Source organism: Pelophylax lessonae, assembly GCF_965119305.1.
Source record: "Pelophylax lessonae genome assembly, chromosome: 1".
Lineage (NCBI taxonomy): Eukaryota > Metazoa > Chordata > Amphibia > Anura > Ranidae > Pelophylax > Pelophylax lessonae.
In genome coordinates, this window is record NC_138768.1 from 326,347,362 (window position 1) to 326,368,922 (window position 21,561).

The 21,561-nt window shown below is 44.5% G+C and overlaps 1 gene segment (V, D, J or C); it reads left to right on the plus strand.

The window, feature by feature from the left end:
- The first annotated feature begins 296 nt into the window (after positions 1-296).
- Positions 297-21,561, plus strand: part of LOC309544177 (immunoglobulin mu heavy chain-like) — a 652,707-nt gene continuing 631,442 nt past the window's right edge. The window contains exon 1 of the C gene segment in view: positions 297-357.

The window sequence follows — 21,561 nt, forward strand, 5'->3', positions numbered from 1 at the left end:
AATCATTTGATCAAATCATTGAATGTATGGCCACCATAAAATATTCTACTTGTAGGACTACACTTGTGTGACTAAACTGAGCTATTTCAGTTGGTATAAATTATATTTTTTATATTTCTGTAAAATTCTGTTTGAATACAGAACTTCCCATAAGAGAAAGTAACAGTTCATATCATCGGTTCCACTCACCCAATCATTTCAGTTTATGCAAAACGTATTCATGGTAAATTTCTGTTTAAATACAGAGCGTTATATAGGAAAAGTTAACTGATCAGAATCAGTGCAACCGAATCCAAGACACAACTTCAGACATGACACATCTCCTGTGGTTACTCCTTATTGTATCTTCAGTACAATGTGTGTTTTTTCTATCTAGATTATTCATTTACAGTTTCTAAGAGATCTGAGATACAAGACATGTAATATATAACAAGATATAATATATATTTTTCAGATGTCACATCACAAATCACAATGGCAGAGTTTGGTCCTGGGACTGTGAAGCCATCAGAGATTCTGGAAATGACCTGTAAAGTGACCGGAGCCTCCCTCACTGACAGCACTAACATGCACTGTGTGCACTGGAGCCGACAATCAGAAAGGAAACCGCTGGTGTGGTTGGGGAGAATATGTCATAATGCAGTCGCAGATTATTCCAGCTCTGTTAAGGGACGACTGACTCTGTCCAGAGACACAAATAAAAGAGAAGTGTTTTTAAAACTCACTGGAATGAAACCTGAAGAATCCGGCACATATTATTGTGTAAGAGAGGCACAATGTAACAAGATAACTAACTGCATGTACATGAACTGCTTTATAGAAAAACAATGGAGGAATGTTAGTAAACCTATCAAAAATCAAAGCTTTATAAATAGTGAAAAATGCAATCAATACACCTGATCAATATACCTGTGCAGTGATTGGTGAGAGTCAGTAACGTATCATCCATGGGTGCAGGGTGTTCACTGAACACGGGCCCCAAGGGAGGATGGGGGGCCACTGTGCTCTGACCTACACTGCACTCATGGATGATCCCTTTCTGGTTGACAGTCAGGGATGATCAATGCGGTGGTGGGGGCACATCTCCCATTTTTCAAAGTTGAGAATGAGGGAGGGACATTTGAGGGAGGTAGAAGCCTGTAGCACGCTTAGCAAAACAAACAAAAATTGGTGTTGCCAAATGTTTCAGTGAGAGGGGCTTAAGGGGCAAGGGTTAACAAAACCCAGGCTTCGGGTATGTGCTGGGGTGTCACTTTTGGGAGGTAGAGCACTTGTATTAGAACGTGGGGATAGAGTTGGGGACAGATATCTACTGGGGAGGGGTGTTTTAGGAGGGGAGAGGACTTATGCTAGCACATGCATTACTCTACGCTAGTTCACCCTTTCAGCAAAAATATGCATCCCTCCTCCAAAAAAAAAAAAAAAAGCACTAATCCTTCCCAAAACAAATAATCTTCCCCCAACCCCAACTCCCAGGACAAATCCTCTCCTACCTTCTACCATGGGATCCATCCCAATCCCCCCAGGATAAATCCTCTCACCCTCCCAGCACAGCCCCCCCCCTACACACACACAAATACAGCTTCTGGTAAAAATGCTTTCTCTCCCCCCAAAAATCATCCCCACATCACAAATACTCCCCATCTCTCCTTCGAGCACAATATCCTTTACCCAACCCCGCCCCCCCCCCACCCAATTTCCCCTCCCAGCACAAATCCTTCCCCCAACCTTCCCTTCCAGTATAAATCTTCCTCCCCCCTAAAACCCCCTCTAAAACAAATCTTCCTACCCCCATCCTTCCATCTCACAGCACAAACCCCCCATATCCCCCCTCTCAGCAAAAGCCTCAGCCCCATATACCCCCTTCCAGCACAAATCCCCCTTTTTGGCACAAAAATTCCCCTTAATCTCCCCTTCCAAGCAAACATCCCCCCTCTCAACATAAATCCCCCCATATCACTCCTATCAATATAAATCCTCCATATATCTCCTCTTCTTGCACAAATTATCTTACCCCCCTTCCCCTCCCCATCCCTCCATCTCCCCTCTAAGCACAAATCCTCACCCTCATATACTCCCTTCCAGTATAAATCTCCTTCAAACTATCCTAACCCCCCCCCCAAAGCCCCCCTCAACACAAATCTCTTGTTTAACCCCTCCCCTCCTATACAAATGCCCTCACCTACAATTTTTTTGGAGCCTCTTTTTCCTGCCCCAAGCACAGACTTTAGTTGTAGAGACTCCTCAGACAGTTCCCAGGACCTCAGCACCGGGAGATCTTTTTCCCAAGCTCCCCCTCCTGTCCTGTCAGAACACATGTCAGAGCTGAGGAGGAACCTATGGGAAACTTCCTATGGCACTCTGACACTATAGCTGCTGTAAACATGCAGCCGGCTGGGAGAGATACTGGCTGCTACAGTGTCGGTGATCACAGTGCTGGAGACCCAGGGATACCCTGCAAGAGACATGGGCAAATGCTCGGTGCTAGCGAGCGTCGACACTCCTTCCCCCTCCTAGTCCCAACCCTGGTGATACCACACACTGAGATGCCGTAACTTACTGTGACAAGCAGCGGGCACTGAGATGTCAGCTACAATACAGAGACTGAATCGCAGTGTGTAGTATCCCATACACCCTGCACAAGCCGCTAGGCAGAGGCAACCAGTGCCCAAGTTAGTGCGCTCCCACTAGGCAAGTGCCGAACCAAAAACCTAGAACCAAGTGCTAAAACTTCAATCAGCCTCAATCACCAGGACGCCTGGACTTGCATCAAACTGGAAAGTTGGGAGGTATGGGGGCAGTTACAGGCACTCATCTCCCTGTATAGCTTTCAGTGAAGCAGCTGACAGCCATAGGAGGGTATACAAAAATTGTTTCTAACAAACTACATAGAGGACTTTCAAGGTACCCTGAAAGCACATATAGTGTGATTTTATTGTGCAAGAAAAGTATTCATTAAAACCACATAGATAAAAGATTTTTAACAGACATTGGACATATACATATAGATCTATATAAGAACACTTTAATTCCCTAATAGTCACACTTATCCGTCCACCCTGCTGCCGTTGGGTGGTGGATTGTCTCCCCATAAATTCCATTTGACGCAGGTGCTTTTCTCGGGGCAACAGCTTCTTCAGGAAAGTATTTGATGGCGAGCTTTTCTTCGACAAAAATACACATGTAGGGTCTTTTATCATAAAATTATACATAGTGTGACAGGAAGTCAGGTAAATCTGGGAATGTAGTCACAGGAAGGAGATACATTCCCACCTGCTTTGAAAAATTCACTGATACTATAGGGTGTTGGCTGCAAAAAGAGCCAGCAGGAAGTTGAAAACCATTCAGCTGTTCAGAATGAGGAGATCAAGGCCTCTATAATTTGTCCAGAGAAAATCTATTGAGTGCTGCCTCCTGTCGCCGTGTAGGCTGGGAGAGGAGGACAGACATACGTGTACCTCCCGACGCCGTGTGGGCATGGGAGAAGGACTGCTGCCGCCTGTCGCCGTGTGGGCTGGGAGAGGGGGACAGTCGGATGTGTGCCTCCCGACAAGCTGGTGAGCATGGGAGAAGACCCCCTACAGCGATGTGAAGCTAAGGAGGGTAACCACGAGTGAAGACGTCTCAAAGGTGAGAAGACAAAGTGTTCCATGTGAAGAGTGTGAAGAGTAAAGGGACCTGTTAAATGAACTGTGTTCAATGTGAAGAATCTGAAGAGTAAAGGATCCTGTTATAAATGAACATGTGCTGTGTGAAAGAAAACAAAGGGACATGTTCAATGGACAATGTTTGTGCTGTGTGAAAAGCAAACAAATGGACATTTGAGTGTCTGCTGTAGGATCAGCAGTGTCGGCCCAACAGTAGGTTGGAAAGACTTCTTAGGTAGGTTCCAGCGTGAGAAGGTAGCCGCCCACAGAGGCAAGGATTTATTTTGTCTTTTATTTTATTTTGGCTGTTTTGATGCTTGCAATTGTGTTAAGTAAATTGCATGAATAAATCAGTCTTGTTTTTCAACCTCTAATCGGCTATCTCTGTGAAAACGCACCCCCAAAGGGGTCACCCATACGCCTACCACCGAGCTAATCCCTTACATATGGTGGAGGTATGCAGTGGGCATAAGCAGAGATCCCTGCAAGGAAGTGCAAATGTTTGATGAACTTTATCTGGTGCATGAGATTGCACAATCTATGTGTGCAGGAGAGAAGATCCTGACAGAAAAAAAAAAAGTGTTTTAAAGAGACAGCGGTCTCAAAATTATTTGATGAACTTTGTTGTGTCTGGTGCAAGTGACTGCACAAACTGTGTGTGCAGGAAAAGAGATCTTGCAAGAGAGAGAGAAAAACTACATGTGTTAAAGAGACAGTGGTCTGAAAAATTTTTGCTGGACTGTGAAAAATTTGTTTGTGGAGTTATTGAAGATGGGGCGTTCAAAACGCCTGAAGAATGCAAAGATAGATGAAATGAGAGACCGGATTCTATGGATGGAGGGGATGTTGCCGTCTGAACCAGCCCCATCCATGCCTAAAGAGAGTCTACTAAAGAGGAAGGTTGTTGTCCCTAGCAACACTGATGAAACTGCTATGGAGACGCAGTGTGCTCAGATGAAAAGTAAACTCAAAATGGAGGAGATGTTGAAACATCTGATTATATCAAATGCAGCTCAACAGCAAGCAAATGCAGCTCAACAGCAGGCAAATGCGGATTTTCAGCAGAGCTTTGCAGCTCAACAAAAGGCTCATCAAGAGAGCATGGCAGGCTGGAAACAGAGACGCCAGCAGCCAATGGAGGCCATCGGTTTGGAGGAAACCGAGTATGTGTGCAGGGCTGAGTTGGATGCCTTGCAACGGAAAATGGAAGAAAAGGAACAAGCCTTGGAATTGCTTAAAATGGAGCATAGAAACTTGCAGGAAATGAATGAACTACTCAAGTCTCATGTGTTACAGTGGGAAGAATCCACTGCTCTTCTTTTGGTCGAGTTGCAAAAACGCAGAGAGACTATAATGGAGAAAGATACCATCCTCATGGAAAAGGAAAGTGAAATTCAGACTTTGCAGAAGCAAAGTATGGCTGATATGTTGGAGTTGCGTAATCAGCTGGAAAAAAGTCTTCAGTCTTTGGGAGCTACAAAAATAGACCTGCAGGAGTCGCAGGAACAGAATGTCGCTCTGAAAACGACATTGTCTCTCAGCGACAACGAGAAAAGTGAAAGAGAGGCTAAATTACTGAGTACTGTGTATGAGCTCACTACTTTGAGCAATGTGGTAAATGAATGGCGTGCGGACTGTGAAAGTTGGAAAGGGGAAGCCCAACGTGTCCAGCAGCAGTTAAAGGAGAAAGAAGCCTGTGTGGCAGAATTACATTCTTATTCCCAGATGCTAGCCAATGAGGTGAAGGCTCTTATGCAGGGAAAAGGAGATTGTGAACATAAGAGGGAAAAAGTAGAGGCACAGCTTCTGGAATCGCAAGTCAAGGTGTCAGAAGGTGACCGATTGTGTGCTAAGCTGTCAGAGAAGGCAAACCGACTGCAGGTTGAGTTGGACAATGTTACAAATCAGCTTTCTCAAGCAGACAGCAAATCTAGAGAAATTGCGGAAGATTTTTCTATCTTGGAATCGCAGCTGCAAGACACGCAGGAACTCTTACAGGAAGAGAGGTGTCAAAGGCTGAGTTTTAGCACAAAGCTCAAACAAATGGAAGATGAGAAAAATGGCTTCCTGGAACAATTAAAAGAGGAGGCGGAAGCAAAGAAAAACCTATCAGAGCAAGTCGCAACATTGCAAGCTCAGATAGCGGTTATGAAAAAACGCATGGAAGAAAGCGTTGGTTCATTACAGTGTGTTGAAGATGTGAAAAAGAAGTTTGATCAGATGCTTGGTGAAGAGAAGAATGTGTCTGCAAAATATGCAGAAGAACGCGCACGTGCAGAAACGGAGGTGCGTGATAACGAGAGCAAAGCCCTGTTCTTGGCTCGCTCTTTGGAGGAAGCTCTAGAGTGTAAGGCTGAACTAGAAAGTGTTAAACAGCTGCGTACAGAAATGGAAGAATTGGTCAGCTCCAAGGATGATGTTGTGAAAAGCGTTCAGGAGCTAGAAAAGTCTAAGCGAGCCTTAGAACAGCAACTAGAAGAGATGAAGATTCCGTTGCAGGAACTGGAAGAGGAATTCCAGGCAACAGAGGATCTGTCCCAAAGAGGGGATAGTGTGCCTGATGCAGTTTTTAAAAGGATCAGTGTTTTGGGGTCTGTCCTGAGTGAGCCTCAGAAATGTGACGACATGTGGCTTGAATCACCCCTTTGGAATAAACCGTTCCTTCAAAAACTTCAAGCATTGGAAAATGTATCATTAGAGCTTCAGCAAACAAAGGAGCTGAGTAAGAAATGTGGTGATTTCTCAGTTCAGGCTGAAAACCTAGTGGAGAAAACTAAGGCTGTTGGTGAAAACGTGAAGCAAATGAATAAGTGCCTTTCAGGGAGTGTTTCCAAAATGGAACTGGTGAAAGACGGGTGGCAGAAGTTTGATCGTGATCTTGAGATGCATTCCATGTGGAATTCAGATAGAGAAAAAGAACTAGGTGACCTTGAGCGGTCAAATAGTTCAGCAGAAAGTGCATTGAAGAAACCTGTAAAAGAATGTGTTGCAGTTCCATGCTTCTTCACTGATGCAGAGAGGAGGTCTATAATGGATACCACCCAGATCGCTGGGTTCAACTGTGTTGTTGCCTTTGACCCCTATGTTGGTGGAAGGAAAGTTGATGATGTTCTGGTTGGCTACTTCTGTGAAGAGTTTGGCAAGAAATATAAACTGAATATCAAATCAAATAGTAGGCCTTTACTGCGACTCGCTCAGGAGGGCGAAAAGTTTAAGAAGTTGATGAGTGCAAATGCTTCAGATCTGCCTATGAATATGAAATGTTTGAATGATATTGATATCTCTGGGAAAAGGAACAGGGGTCACTTTGAAGAAATGTGTGACAGCCTGTTGTCTCAATTGGAAAATCCTCTGCACAGCATCTTAGAGCAAGCAAAGCTCAAGAAGGAAGATCATTCCCTTTTACAACAAAAAGTCAATGATTGTGTACAGATGTATGGAGAGGCAACTCAAGTCACAGAGGGATGTCAAGAGTCCCTACTTGGAACAAAGCTTAGTGAAGCAAAGGTTCTCAAAGTTTTGTGGAAAACATTTATGGATTGCAGAGAGAGGCGTCTTAAGAATGTTGAAAACATCAAGACTAGCCCAATTGAGTTGCCTATGGATCACGGTCCTCCATGGTGGATTGGACAGACGGTTATGAGGGACAAGCTGTCTGACATTTATGAGAAAGCTGTCAATGAAGATGACAGAAACGAGAAGGAGCAAAATTATGCCAAAAATGCAGTTGAAGAATGTGTATATGAGATGAGAGACAAACTGTGTGGCATTTATGAGAAATCTGTCAGTGAAGATGACAGAAACAGTTTCATCCGGAAGCTTGAGGATAATAGGAGGCTTATCAGTGAGTCAGCAGTGCCTGACACATGCGTGCCTGGAAATATGTGTCCCAACCCTAGGGTTGAAACAAGAGGGGGGGGTATGTGACAGGAAGTCAGGTAAATCTGGGAATGTAGTCACAGGAAGGAGATACATTCCCACCTGCTTTGAAAAATTCACTGATACTATAGGGTGTTGGCTGCAAAAAGAGCCAGCAGGAAGTTGAAAACCATTCAGCTGTTCAGAATGAGGAGATCAAGGCCTCTATAATTTGTCCAGAGAAAATCTATTGAGTGCTGCCTCCTGTCGCCGTGTAGGCTGGGAGAGGAGGACAGACATACGTGTACCTCCCGACGCCGTGTGGGCATGGGAGAAGGACTGCTGCCGCCTGTCGCCGTGTGGGCTGGGAGAGGGGGACAGTCGGATGTGTGCCTCCCGACAAGCTGGTGAGCATGGGAGAAGACCCCCTACAGCGATGTGAAGCTAAGGAGGGTAACCACGAGTGAAGACGTCTCAAAGGTGAGAAGACAAAGTGTTCCATGTGAAGAGTGTGAAGAGTAAAGGGACCTGTTAAATGAACTGTGTTCAATGTGAAGAATCTGAAGAGTAAAGGATCCTGTTATAAATGAACATGTGCTGTGTGAAAGAAAACAAAGGGACATGTTCAATGGACAATGTTTGTGCTGTGTGAAAAGCAAACAAATGGACATTTGAGTGTCTGCTGTAGGATCAGCAGTGTCGGCCCAACAGTAGGTTGGAAAGACTTCTTAGGTAGGTTCCAGCGTGAGAAGGTAGCCGCCCACAGAGGCAAGGATTTATTTTGTCTTTTATTTTATTTTGGCTGTTTTGATGCTTGCAATTGTGTTAAGTAAATTGCATGAATAAATCAGTCTTGTTTTTCAACCTCTAATCGGCTATCTCTGTGAAAACGCACCCCCAAAGGGGTCACCCATACGCCTACCACCGAGCTAATCCCTTACAATAGTTACAAAATATCTATCAAATGTTATCACATATACAGTATATGAGTGATACATACCCAACAATAAACATATAGTAAACAATATCTTTATGCAACAGCTGTCATTTTTTGCCCATTGGATCTGAAGAGGTCCCAACTAATCAGAGGTCATCATGAAGTTTAGATATAGCGTACTGTATATCGCCAATTAAACAGTCTCTATACAAAAGAGGAGGAAAGGAAAAACCACATCAATAAGGTATTGCCCTTACAATTGCCAGCTTTACTGCAGGTAGTCAGGTGCATCCACTATGCAGATTTCCACAATATCCATAGCAATAAAGAGAATATCATTGGTGTTCTAAAAATAGAATACAATCCATAACAGCCTTCAGAGTACCAACTACACCCCTACACCCCAAAGTGTGCATATAATGTGTTGGCCAGGTGTTTTTGCATAGTAGAATATATATTGATGAATGCAGGTGACTAAAAGCTCAGGCTGTCAGTTAATCAATAAATCTCTAATAGAGACCTGAAATTCTAAATCCAGTTGTATATTTGGCTACCTGTAAAGGATACCATATTGGGTCAACAAATGGGAAAAGAATTCAGGAGATGTCTGAGCCAGTGGAGAGCTTAATAGTTATGCATCCATGGGGGTGTAATGCCTCCAGGATGTATCAAGATCTGAGTATTTATAGCTAGAGTGGATAATCAGGGCTGGGAACCACCTTGCAAAGAGACTGATATTAAAGCCAAATAGCATCAGGTGGATGCTTTGTTGTTCAGCACCACGTCCGATCTTCAGGTGTTTCATCGCCATTTAGTGGCGCAAGAGTGCTATGAGGCTCGATCAGCGCATGCCTATGACGTATCGTGTCCTGATGCACTGCGATCACACTCCTAGTTCAGAGAGCATGCACGTCCTGGGAGGTTGATCTGATCAGCACCCATCCAATCAGATTAAATCCTCCCGGCAACAGCGTATCACCACACCCCCAGCAAAAAGAGAGGGCACACCAGAACCCCCCAGTACAAATAAGGGAGAGACAACCCCCCCCCCCCACATCTGCCCCATATATATTGAATTAGGTTGAAACAGAAAAAATGAACTTGAACTCATTCCCAAACCAAATTCAATATAAGACCATATATAGATACATAGGGTAGAAAATAAATGACAGCTTGTTGTTTACATATCCCAAATATACAATTAGATATCATATTGGAATGCTCATGAAGAGAAGAATAAAAAATATATATATAAATATATTAATATGTGTAATTAAACAGAAAATAATAAATTACAAGAAAGGCTTGTAGCTAAAAGCATAATTGAGGCCTGGTGATCCATAAACCTATGGATCCATCTATCCTCCCTTTTTAGGATTATACTGTCCCAATGTCCTGTCGGAGTCTTGATTGGCCAAAGACAGGGTACCTTAAGCCAATCATGACTCAGGGGCTCAAGTCCACGTCCCATACTATGTAAGGCTGATGATTACACGGCAGCCGTGTATAGTGTGTTATAATAGAGATTAGGCAGATAGTTAGTGGACAGTGAGCTGAGTTAGTTTAGTGCAGTCAGTGTAGTTGTAGTCCTGGGTCCCCTCTCAGTGCTCCCAAATTTTGTGTCCCTGTCACTTAAAGTTCGTGAGCAGTGCCATGCCAAACTGATCAAGATTTCCATAGACGCCAATGTTAAAGACAGGAAGCAGTGCCATGTCAAGCTGACCAATATTTCCCATAGACGTCAGACGGGGCGACGCCTTCGGTGATGTAATTGGGTGGACCCACCCCTTGCCTATAAAAGCTGTCAAAACTCAAGAGCGTCATTTGGCGGGATGCCTCTGAAGAGGTGAAGCGTCTTTAAATTTTTTCTATTTTTCAGGTGTGGCGGGCATCGTGATTGACGATGGATTTACATCAGGGGACACGATTTTTTTATTTTTGAATAAAAGACTTGTCAAAAACTTTCTTTTGTGTTAATTTTTTTTGTACACTTTTTTGGTGAATGGGTAGGGGTATGATGTACTCGATACCCATTCACATGGGGAGGGGGGTGCCGGTATCTGGGGGCCCCCTTGTTAAAGGGGGCTTACAGATTCCAATAAGCCCCCTACCTGCAGACCCCAATAACCACAGCCCAGGGCTGTCGGGAAAAGGCCCTTGTCCCTATCAACATGGGGAAAAGAGGCTTTGGGGTCACCCCAAAGCACTCTCCCCATGTTAAGGGGAAGCGACATGGTATGGTTCAGGAGGGGGGACGCTCGCTTGTCGACCCCCCTATCCTGGCCTGCCAGGCTGCATGCTTGGATAAGGGTCTGGTATGGATTCTGTGGGGGACCCACGCCTAAAAAAAAAAAATAAATGACATGGGGTTCCCCTTAAAATCTATACCAGACCCGAAGGGCCTGGTATGGACTGGGAAAGTGGGGGGTGTTACGCCGGTTTTTTTTTTTTTCATTTTTTTTTTGCCGGGAGCCGACAATACATTACAGCTGCGAGCAAGTTTGAATTACATTTTTTCCTTTAGAAATGTGAGCATTGCTGCAACAGGTTACATACATCGTACAGATGCGCCATTGTACAGGCACATTAAGGCACAATATTTAAAGGAATTTTTCGGTTTTATTGTTTCACTTTAAGCATTATTAAAATCACTGCTCCTATAAAAACGATCATTTAAAAAAAATGTTTTTGCATCGATGCATGTCCCCCAGAGCAGTATCCGGGTCCCTATACACTTTTTATGGCAATAACTTGCATACAAGCCTTTAAAATGAGGACTTTTGATTTTTCATGTTCGTGTCCCATAGACTTTAATAGAGTTTGCATGCTCGCTAGAACTTTTTCCCTGTTCGAGATGTTCTGGTGCGAACCGAACAGGGGGGGGTGTTCGGTTCGGCACACCACTAATATAGACAAAGCAAGGCTATACTCACCAAAAGCCCACATCAACAGCATATGGGGCCATAGCGCCAAATGGCAGTCTCAAGGACGACTATGGGAGCCAGATGGACAGTAAATGACGATGGATGCTGATAAAGGTAAGAGGTGCATTGTATTATATTATATTAAAAAGAGTCCACAAAATAAGGTGGGAGGAAAAAGGGCAATTATCGTACCACCCCCTCAGACGTTTCAACTATCACCATAGCATCCAATTTATACACACCTAAAAAGTTAGAAAAGTCACCAAACACTGGACAGTCAGACTACGGTGAGGGATAAGCCAAAATGGACAGAGAACAGCTTTTCAAAAAAAAAAAAAAAAACTATTGATGGATGATTGAACCTAAAAGATTTTTTATACAGTATCTCACAAAAGTGAGTACACCCCTCACATTTTTGTAAATATTTTACTATATATTTTCATGTGACGACACTAAAGAAATGACACTTTGCTACAATGTAAAGTAGTGAGTGTACAGCTTGTATAACAGTGTAAATTTGCTGTCCCCTCAAAATAACTCAACACACAGCCAATAATGTCTAAACCGCTGGCAAAAAAAAGTGAATACACCCCTAAGTGAACATGTCCAAATTGGGCCCAATTAGCCATTTTCCCTCCCCAGTGTCATGTGACTCATTAGTGTTACAAGGTCTCAGGTGTGAATGGGGAGCAGGTGACTGGTCACTGAAAGTTCAACATGGTACCTCATGGCAAAGAACTCTCTGAGGATCTGAAAAAAAGAATTGTTGCTCTACATAAAGATGGCCTAGGCTATAAGAAGTTTGCCAAGACCCTGAAACTGAGCTGCAGCACAGTGGCCAAGACCACACAGCTGTTTAACAGGGCAGGTTCCACTCAGAACAGGCCTCGCCATGTTGGACCAAAGGAGTGGAGTGCACGTGCTGCCCACATTGCTAAAGAGGTTGAAGGGGTGGGGGGCCAGCCTGTCAGTTCTCAGACCATACGCTGCACACTGAATCAAATTGGTCTGCATGGCTGTTGTCCCAGAAGGAAGCCTCTTCTAATGATGATGCACAAGAAAGCCCGCAAACAGTTTGGACTAAGGACATAGATTACTGGAACCATGTCCTGTGGTCTGATAAGACCAAGATAAACTTCTTTGGTTCAGATGGTGTCAAGTGTGTGTGATGGCAACCAGGTGAGCAGTACAAAGACAAGTGTGTCTTGCCTACAGTGAAGCATGGTGGTTGGAGTGTTATGGTCTGGGGCTGCCTCAGTGCCGCCAGCACTGGGGAGCTACAGTTCATTGAGGGAACCATGAATGCCAACATGCACTGTGATATATTGAAGCAGAGCATGATCCGCTCCCTTCAGAGACTGGGCTGCAGGGCAGTATTCCAACATTATAACGACCCCAAACACACCTCCAAGATGACCACTGCTTTGCTAAAGATGCTGAGGGTAAAGGTGATGGACTGGCCAAGCATGTCTCCAGACCTAAACCCTGTTGAGCATCTCTGGGGCATCCTCAAATGGAAGGTTGAGGAGCGCAAGGTTTCTAACATCCACCAGCTCCATGATATTGTCATAGACAGTGGAAGAGGACTCCAGTGGCATTCTGTGAAGCTCTGGTGAACTCTGTGCCCAAGAGGGTTAAGGCAGTGCTGTAAAACAATGGTGGCCACACAAAATATTGACACTTTGGGCCTAATGTGGACATTTTTACTTAGGGGTTTACTCACTTTTGTTGCCAGTGGTTTAGACATTAATGGCTGTGTGTTGAGTTATTTTGAGGGGACACAAAATTGACACTGTTCTACAAGCTGTACACTCACTACTTTACATTGTAGCAAAGTGTCATTTCTTCAGTGTTGTCACATGAAAAGACATAATAAAATATTTACAAGAATGTGAGGGGTGTACTCACTTTTTATCATAAAGGGTATTAGGCCTCAGGCCATAAAATATATTGCTAAGCAGATAATTATGTAAAGGGGGATCTCACCTTGTAGTGATTAGTTGTGGTTCATACAGAGTAATATGTAGTGGAAAACATTCATCCACATAAGTAGCATGTATAATAACGAACCAGGGTGCAGTAAATAAAGAGTCAAATCTATGGAGAGAAAACCACAAGGGGGAACACCCAATATTAGCCTACCAATAGTGATATATATTATATATATTATATATATATATACAGTGGGTACGGAAAGTATTCAGACCCCCTTAAATTTTTCACTCTTTGTTATATTGCAGCCATTTGCTAAAATCATTTAAGTTCATTCTTCCTCATGAATGTACACATAGCACCCCATACTGACAGAAAAACACAGAATTGTTGACATTGTTGCAGATTTATTAAAAAAGAAAAACTGAAATATCACATGGTCCTAAGTATTCAGACCCTTTGCTCAGTATTTAGTAGAAGCCCCCTTTTGATCTAATACAGCCAGGAGTCTTTTTGGGAAAGGTGCAACAAGTCTTTCACACCTGGATTTGGGGATCCTCTGCCATTCCTCCTTGCAGATCCTCTCTAGTTCTGTCAGGTTGGATGGTAAACGTTGGTGGACAGCCATTTTTAGGTCTCTCCAGAGATGCTCAATTGGGTTTAAGTCAGGGCTCTGGCTGGGCAATTCAAGAACAGTCACGGAGTTGTTGTGAAGCCACTCCTTCATTATTTTAGCTGTGTGCTTAGGGTCATTGTCTTGTTGGAAGGTAAACCTTCGGCCCAGTCTGAAGTCCAGAGCACTCTGGAGAAGGTTTTTGTCCAGGATATCCCTGTACTTGGCCGCATTCATCTTTCCCTCGATTGCAACCAGTCGTCCTGTCCCTGCAGCTGAAAAACAACCCCCACAGCATGATGCTGCCACCACCATGCTTCACTGTTGGGACTGTATTGGACAGGTGATGAGCAGTGCCTGGTTTTCCCCACACATCCCGCTTAGAATTAAGGCCAAAAAGTTCTATTTTGGTCTCATCAGACCAGAGAATCTTATTTCTCACTATCTTGGAGTCCTTCAGGTGTTTTTTAGCAAACTCCATGCGGGCTTTTATGTGACTTACACTGAGGAGAGGCTTCTGTCGGGCCACTCTGCCATAAAGCCCCGACTGGTGGAGGACTGCAGTGATGGTTGACTTTCTACAACTTTCTCCCATCTCCTGACTGCATCTCTGGAGCTCAGCCACAGTGATCTTTGGGTTCTTCTTTACCTCTCTCACCAAGGCTCTTCTCCCCCGATAGCTCAGTTTGGCCGGACGGCCAGCTCTAGGAAGGGTTCTGGTCGTCCCAAACGTCTTCCATTTGAGGATTATGGAGGCCACTGTGCTCTTAGGAACCTTAAGTGCAGCAGAAATCTTTTTGTAACCTTGGCCAGATCTGTGCCTTGCCACAATTCTGTCTCTGAGCTCTTCAGGCAGTTCCTTTGACCTCATGATTCTCATTTGCTCTGACATGCATTGTGATCTGGAAGGTCTTATATAGACAGGTGTGTGGCTTTCCTAATCAAGTCCAATCAGTATAATCAAACACAGCTGGACTCAAATGAAGGTGTAGAACCATCTCAAGGATGATTAGAAGAAATGGAAAGCACCTGAGTTAAATATATGAGTGTCACAGCAAAGGGTCTGAATACTTAGGACCATGTGATATTTCAGTTTTTCTTTTTTAATAAATCTGCAACAATGTCAACAATTCTGTGTTTTTCTGTCAGTATGGGGTGCTATGTGTACATTCATGAGGAAGAAGAATGAACTTAAATGATTTTAGCAAATGGCTGCAATATAACAAAGAGTGAAAAATTTAAGGGGGTCTGAATACTTTCCGTACCCACTGTACATATAGTATATAAAAGGCTAGTTGATAAGTGCTTGACATTAATCAATATTTAGCGGGTAAAGTTACTTTACAAAGGAGATTGGATAGTCAGTAAACCATTGTAGGCAATGCATACATCAATATCAGCTAGCATGAATCATAGGATCAAACATCTGGAGAAAGTAACAATCTGATAAAAAAACAGGAGCAATCAGGTTCTGAGACCAATAAGTCAATTGGCTCAATTGGCACACTCACCTATGTGCTGTTTGTCGCTTAGACAGAAAACCACACCACCGGCCGTCCATGCAAAATGGGAGGTAAAAACCTCCCATTATATAGCCACCTGAGTCCTGTCCGATCAGTGAGTCATCAAAGCACAGGCACTGCCGGCTGATGACGTCACCGAACGCATTTTTGGACTGCTCGTGTGCCGGAATGGCACATGCGTAGTACCGATGAGCGGGGCCCAACAGAGCATAGATCACGCAAGGAGGCACCCACTATCCCTCCCAATCCAGCCAAGGCGTCCAATCACCCCATCTAGAGGATTGAGGGAAGAAGGCAGCCCAGGAAGCAGCTGAAAATAGGAAATCACACACTCGCCCAGCGAGAGCTATTTGCATCAGGGGCATAACTAAAGGGGTTGCAGGGGTTGCAATTGCAACCGGGCCCATAGCTCCAGGGCGCATGTGCGGCTCCCCTGTACACCTGTATAGGAGGGGGGGTCGGGGCAGCATCTAGAGAAACCACTGTCCTCCTTTTTCCTCCTGTAGCTGCAGGAGGAAATTGGTTTCTCTGTATGCTGCCCCCGCCACTCCTCCTATCCAGTTCACTTGTGTTCTGCTGTCTCTGCCAGTTCACTTGTGTTCTGCTGTCTCTGGGCCCCTGTGTCCTCCCCCCCTCCCAACTTTGCTCCCTTCCCTCTCCTGCCGGCTGCTACAGGGGATGTGTCACAATAGAGAACCAGGAAGGGGTCGGAAAATATGTAATTTACCAGCTCCTTCCTTTTCTGATGGACAGAGTCATAGTCAGTGACATTGTAAAAAAATTAAATAAAATAATAAAAAATAATACAATTAATATACCAGACAATAAAAACTACTGACACCAGTGGGTGAACTTCCAGGATCGCAAAGCTCACCGTTGTAATCTGGCCCTGGCATTCCACCACCGTGGGGAGGCCCAAGATGGCAGGAAGGGGGCCCACTGCAGAACTTGTGGAAGGGTCCTGCAACAAGTGTAAAGGGCCCCAGGATCAGTGGGAAGAGCCCCAGGCTTGAAGGGAAGGGCCCTTCATGGTTTCTTGCACCAGGGCCCTGAAGGTTCTAGTTATGCCTGTGAGTTCACACAGCGGCGAAGGGAACAATAGAGCACGGTCATGCCGTATCCCAGGACAAATTAGATAGCAGAGGCAAGCCGAGTCAAGGTCAATAACAAAGTGGAAAAAAATAGGGGGAAAAAAAAAAGAAACATCCTGAAATGCCATCTCACCGGGGGGGGGGGGGGGGGGGGACAGACTAATACTACCAATCTAACCCCAGTTTTACAAAACATCTTACTAAAGGGTGCTTTCGGTGCTGGTAGGCCAACCAGGCCACCCACCTACACTTGAGATTTTTTAGCTCCAACAGTTTCAATACGGGAGGCCAAAAAACAAGGCAACCTGATTGCATACATCGTTCAGACACCCACTCCATTTCGATAGGTAGAGGCCCGGTAGCATTGATAGCCTATAGTCAGGTTAGGGAACAAGAGATAGGCTAGATAGGTCTGATTTGCCTTGCAGGTGGTACGCTCCAGACTTCTTGCCCATCTGTGTGTTTGTCTGTACACACGTCCCCAGGAAGCCACCGCTCCACAGATGTGTCTGTGATCGTTCTCTCAAGCTGGATTGTGTTACACTTTACAAGTCATCTCATCAAGGGCCCCTGCAACTGAACTGTGCCACAGTGCCTAATTGAAAGTATTGGTGTTAAAGGCCTTTAGTTATATATCTGGATATATATAGATACATTTATACGCTGTTCTTCTCAGACATATGTACATTCTTCCTGTTATCGCTTTGGTTGTATTCAATGCCATCACTTTATCATATAAAGTTACACTAATCACATGCTGGTATGTCTGCATATCTTACTCTTAGAAATCTATGCTGGGTGTATTAGTACTGTCAGTTATTTTGGGTGAGTTACTAGTTATTGTCCTAGAAAGGGATCACCTCTATATACGCTGGAGCCCTATTCTAGGTGGAGGCACTGCAAATAATATATTCATAGTCCACTCTTCCTTTAGCATAGGCTCTGGCTCATTTGGTTACCTGCAGGTTAGCGCCATAGCCTGTGTGGAGAGGACAATTTCCTATGACCCCCCTATAACAGGGCTACAATATTTTTAGTGATGGGCCAAACACCCCCTTGTTCGGTTTGCATCAGAACAACTCGAACAGTGTAAAAGTTCTAGCGAACATGCGAACTCTAATAAAGTCTATAGGACACGAACATGAAAAATCAAAAGTCCTCATTTTAAAGGCTTATATGCAAGTTATTGCCATAAAAAGTATATGGGGACCCAGGTTCTGGAGCAGTGATTTTAATGATGCTTAAAGTGAAACAATAAAAATGAAAAATTCCTTTAAATATCATGCCTGGGGGGTCCCCTTAATGTGCCTGTAAAGTGGCACATCTGTACGATGTATGGAGCCCTCTGCAGCAATCAGTGGTGGCTGGTGTAGTTTTAAGATGGTGGGGGGCTAGACCCCGCCCTTCCATTTTGACCCCTCACACTTCTCAGAAGTCCCACCCCTTACAGACTCCACCCATTTTGTCCCCTGTATTTCGCTTGCGTGAACAAATTCTCCCAATATATCACATATTAAGGGGTCTCTCGGTACTAGTATATCCCATAATAGGGAGCATGGGCCCTATTATGGGATATACTGTGAGAGACACCCTATTATGGGATATATACTGAGAGACCCCTATTGTGGGATATACTGAGAGAACCCATGTAATAAAATAGAGGGACTCCCAGTATATCCATAATAGGGGGTCTCCCACTCTCAGTACACCCCATATTAAGGTGTCTCTCAGTATATATCCCCATTAATTGGGGGTTAGGGGCCTGGCCATAAATTAAGATTTTGATGCTGTCACTGTACACATACTACAGTAATACACATTTTTCAGTTAGAAACAAAGCATGTCTGCCTTCTCATAATGCATTACTTGGTCATGATAACATCAAATACAAAGGAAGATTTAGATTGTCTGTCTTTATAAGGAGGGGGGCAGTTATAGTTATTATTATAGGGGAGGGGGGTTGATCTGCTGAAATCTGCAGAAATCAGAGTATGGGATATGTCCAGATCATGCTAATAATCCTGAGACCTGCTGCCAGCCAACCCTACTCCGGGGATAACAGGACATGAGTCTCACTGGGGAGGGGGCTCTGAGACCCGTTTCCCTATTGGCTGAAAGGAGAAGCCATGCCATTGGCTCCGCCTTTCACCGTCAGCCGGCTGTATCTGTCAGTAGAGGGGACAGGTCCGGTCTGGGCAGTGCTGACAGGACAATAACAGCGAACCCCACGGCCACCGCGTCTGCTAGCAGATCCCACCTGCCAGTAGTGGTGTCGGCCTGTGTGATACTGACAGGACCCGGGGGGGGGGGGGGCCTCCAGCTGTGCAGGTAAAGAGCAGATGTCAGGGCGGAGCCGGGATGGAAGTAGTGTGGGCACAGTGTGTGTCATCCTGGGTGATGATGGATTTGAGCCCCCTCCCCAGTGAGACCCACTTCCTGATTGGCCAGGAGAAGGATCCGTGTGACAATAGCGAATTTTCATTCGCTATTTTCACACAACTGGGTGGGCTCACCGTTTTTTTAGCCTATTAGAGCCTCTGGCTCTAATCACATTGCTAAAAAAAAAAGCCCTATTGAAGTCCATGCGTCCGGCGCCCTGCATGTACATTAGGGGGCCAGAAGCATGGATAGGGGGGGGCGGCGCCCCTGTGCCCTCAATACACCAGCCGCCACTGGCAGCAATACTGACATTTCTATAGGAAAAAATGTAATTTAAACTTGGTCGTGGCTGTAATGTATTGCCGACTCCCAGCAATACAGATACCATGCCAAGCAGTCCAATATTTCATATAGATGCCAATGTTAAAGACGGGGAGCAGTTCCATGTCAAACTGACCAATATTTCCCATAGATGCCAATGTTAAAAACAGGCAGCAGTGCCATGTCAAGCTGACCAATGTTTCCCATAGATGCTAATGTTAAAGACAGGGAGCAGTGCTGTGCCAAGGTGACCAATACTTCCCATAGACGCCAATGTTGAAGATGGGGAGCAGTGCCATGTCAAGCTGACCAATATTTCCCATAGATGTCAATGAGCACTGAAAGCTGGTCTGGGCAGGAAGGGGATGAAAGTGCCCAGTATTTAAGTTGTTAAGGGAAACTCCACGCTTAAAAAAAAAAAAAATGGCGTGGGGGCTGCCCCAAAATCTACACCAGGCCTTTTGGGTCTGGTACAGATTTTAAGGGGAACTCCACACCAAAACTGAAAAAGAAAATGGTGTGAGGTCCCCCCAAAATCCATAACAGACCTTTATCCGGGCATGCAGCCTGGCAGGCCAGGATGGGGGGGACAAGCGAGTGGCCCCCCTTTCCTGAACTATACCAGGCCGCTTGCCCTCAACATGGAGAGGGTGCTTTGGGGTGGCCCCCCAAAGCACCTTGTCCCCATGTTGATGGGGACAATGGCCTCTTCCCGACATCCCTGGGCAATGGTTGTGGGGGTCTGCGGGTTAGGGGCTTAACAAGGGGGCTCTCAGTTCCTGCCCCCCTAATGTGAATAGGGGTACATTGTACCCCTACCCATTCACCAAAAAATTCACCAGATTACTTCCACTGCGAGTAGCGGGTTCTTTCAAAATGAAATCTTTCATCAATTGCAACACAAAAAATGTGATTTATTTAATTACTTGTAAGTTATGCACTATTCAGTATGTGGGTCATACAATCAGTAGGCTCTGTGATCGTTTATACAATCACATTTATGACATAGAGAAGGAACATAACACCAATGTTGCAAGACACTTTAATGAGATGCATGGTGGAGATACTTCCTTGGTACCAATTCAGGGTATTGAAAAGGTTTATACACCAAGAAGAAGGGGTGATAACTTCAGAATATTATGTAAACGTGAGGTGTTCTGGATCTTCTCTTTGGGAATGAGAATACCTGTGGGCCTAAACTTTGAATGGGATCTATCCCATTTTTATGATTAGGCTATGGTGCGGTGGGTCATGAGCACAATGTCGTGTATATTTTATTATAGTTTATTATTTTTGAAATTTTGAGGGTAATGTTTATATTTTGAATTTAAAAATATTTTGTTTTTTGGTCATTGTGGCACCATGATTCCCACGATATATACTCACTTATATACATTGTAGATGAAATTTATATACATTGGGTACGGAAAGTATTCAGACCCCCTTAAATTTTTCACTCTTTGTTATATTGCAGCCATTTGCTAAAATCATTTAAGTTCATTCTTCTTCCTCATGAATGTACACATAGCACCCCATACTGACAGAAAAACACAGAATTGTTGACATTGTTGCAGATTTATTAAAAAAGAAAAACTGAAATATCACATGGTCCTAAGTATTCAGACCCTTTGCTGTGACACTCATATATTTAACTCAGGTGCTTTCCATTTCTTCTAATCATCCTTGAGATGGTTCTACACCTTCATTTGAGTCCAGCTGTGTTTGATTATACTGATTGGACTTGATTAGGAAAGCCACACACCTGTCTATATAAGACCTTCCAGATCACAATGCATGTCAGAGCAAATGAGAATCATGAGGTCAAAGGAACTGCCTGAAGAGCTCAGAGACAGAATTGTGGCAAGGCACAGATCTGGCCAAGGTTACAAAAAGATTTCTGCTGCACTTAAGGTTCCTAAGAGCACAGTGGCCTCCATAATCCTCAAATGGAAGACGTTTGGGATGACCAGAACCCTTCCTAGAGCTGGCCGTCCGGCCAAACTGAGCTATCGGGGGAGAAGAGCCTTGGTGAGAGAGGTAAAGAAGAACCCAAAGATCACTGTGGCTGAGCTCCAGAGATGCAGTCAGGAGATGGGAGAAAGTTGTAGAAAGTCAACCATCACTGCAGTCCTCCACCAGTCGGGGCTTTATGGCAGAGTGGCCCGACAGAAGCCTCTCCTCAGTGTAAGACACATGAAAGCCCGCATGGAGATTGCTAAAAAACACCTGAAGGACTCCAAGATAGTGAGAAATAAGATTCTCTGGTCTGATGAGACCAAAATAGAACTTTTTGGCCTTAATTCTAAGCGGTATGTGTGGAGAAAACCAGGCACTGC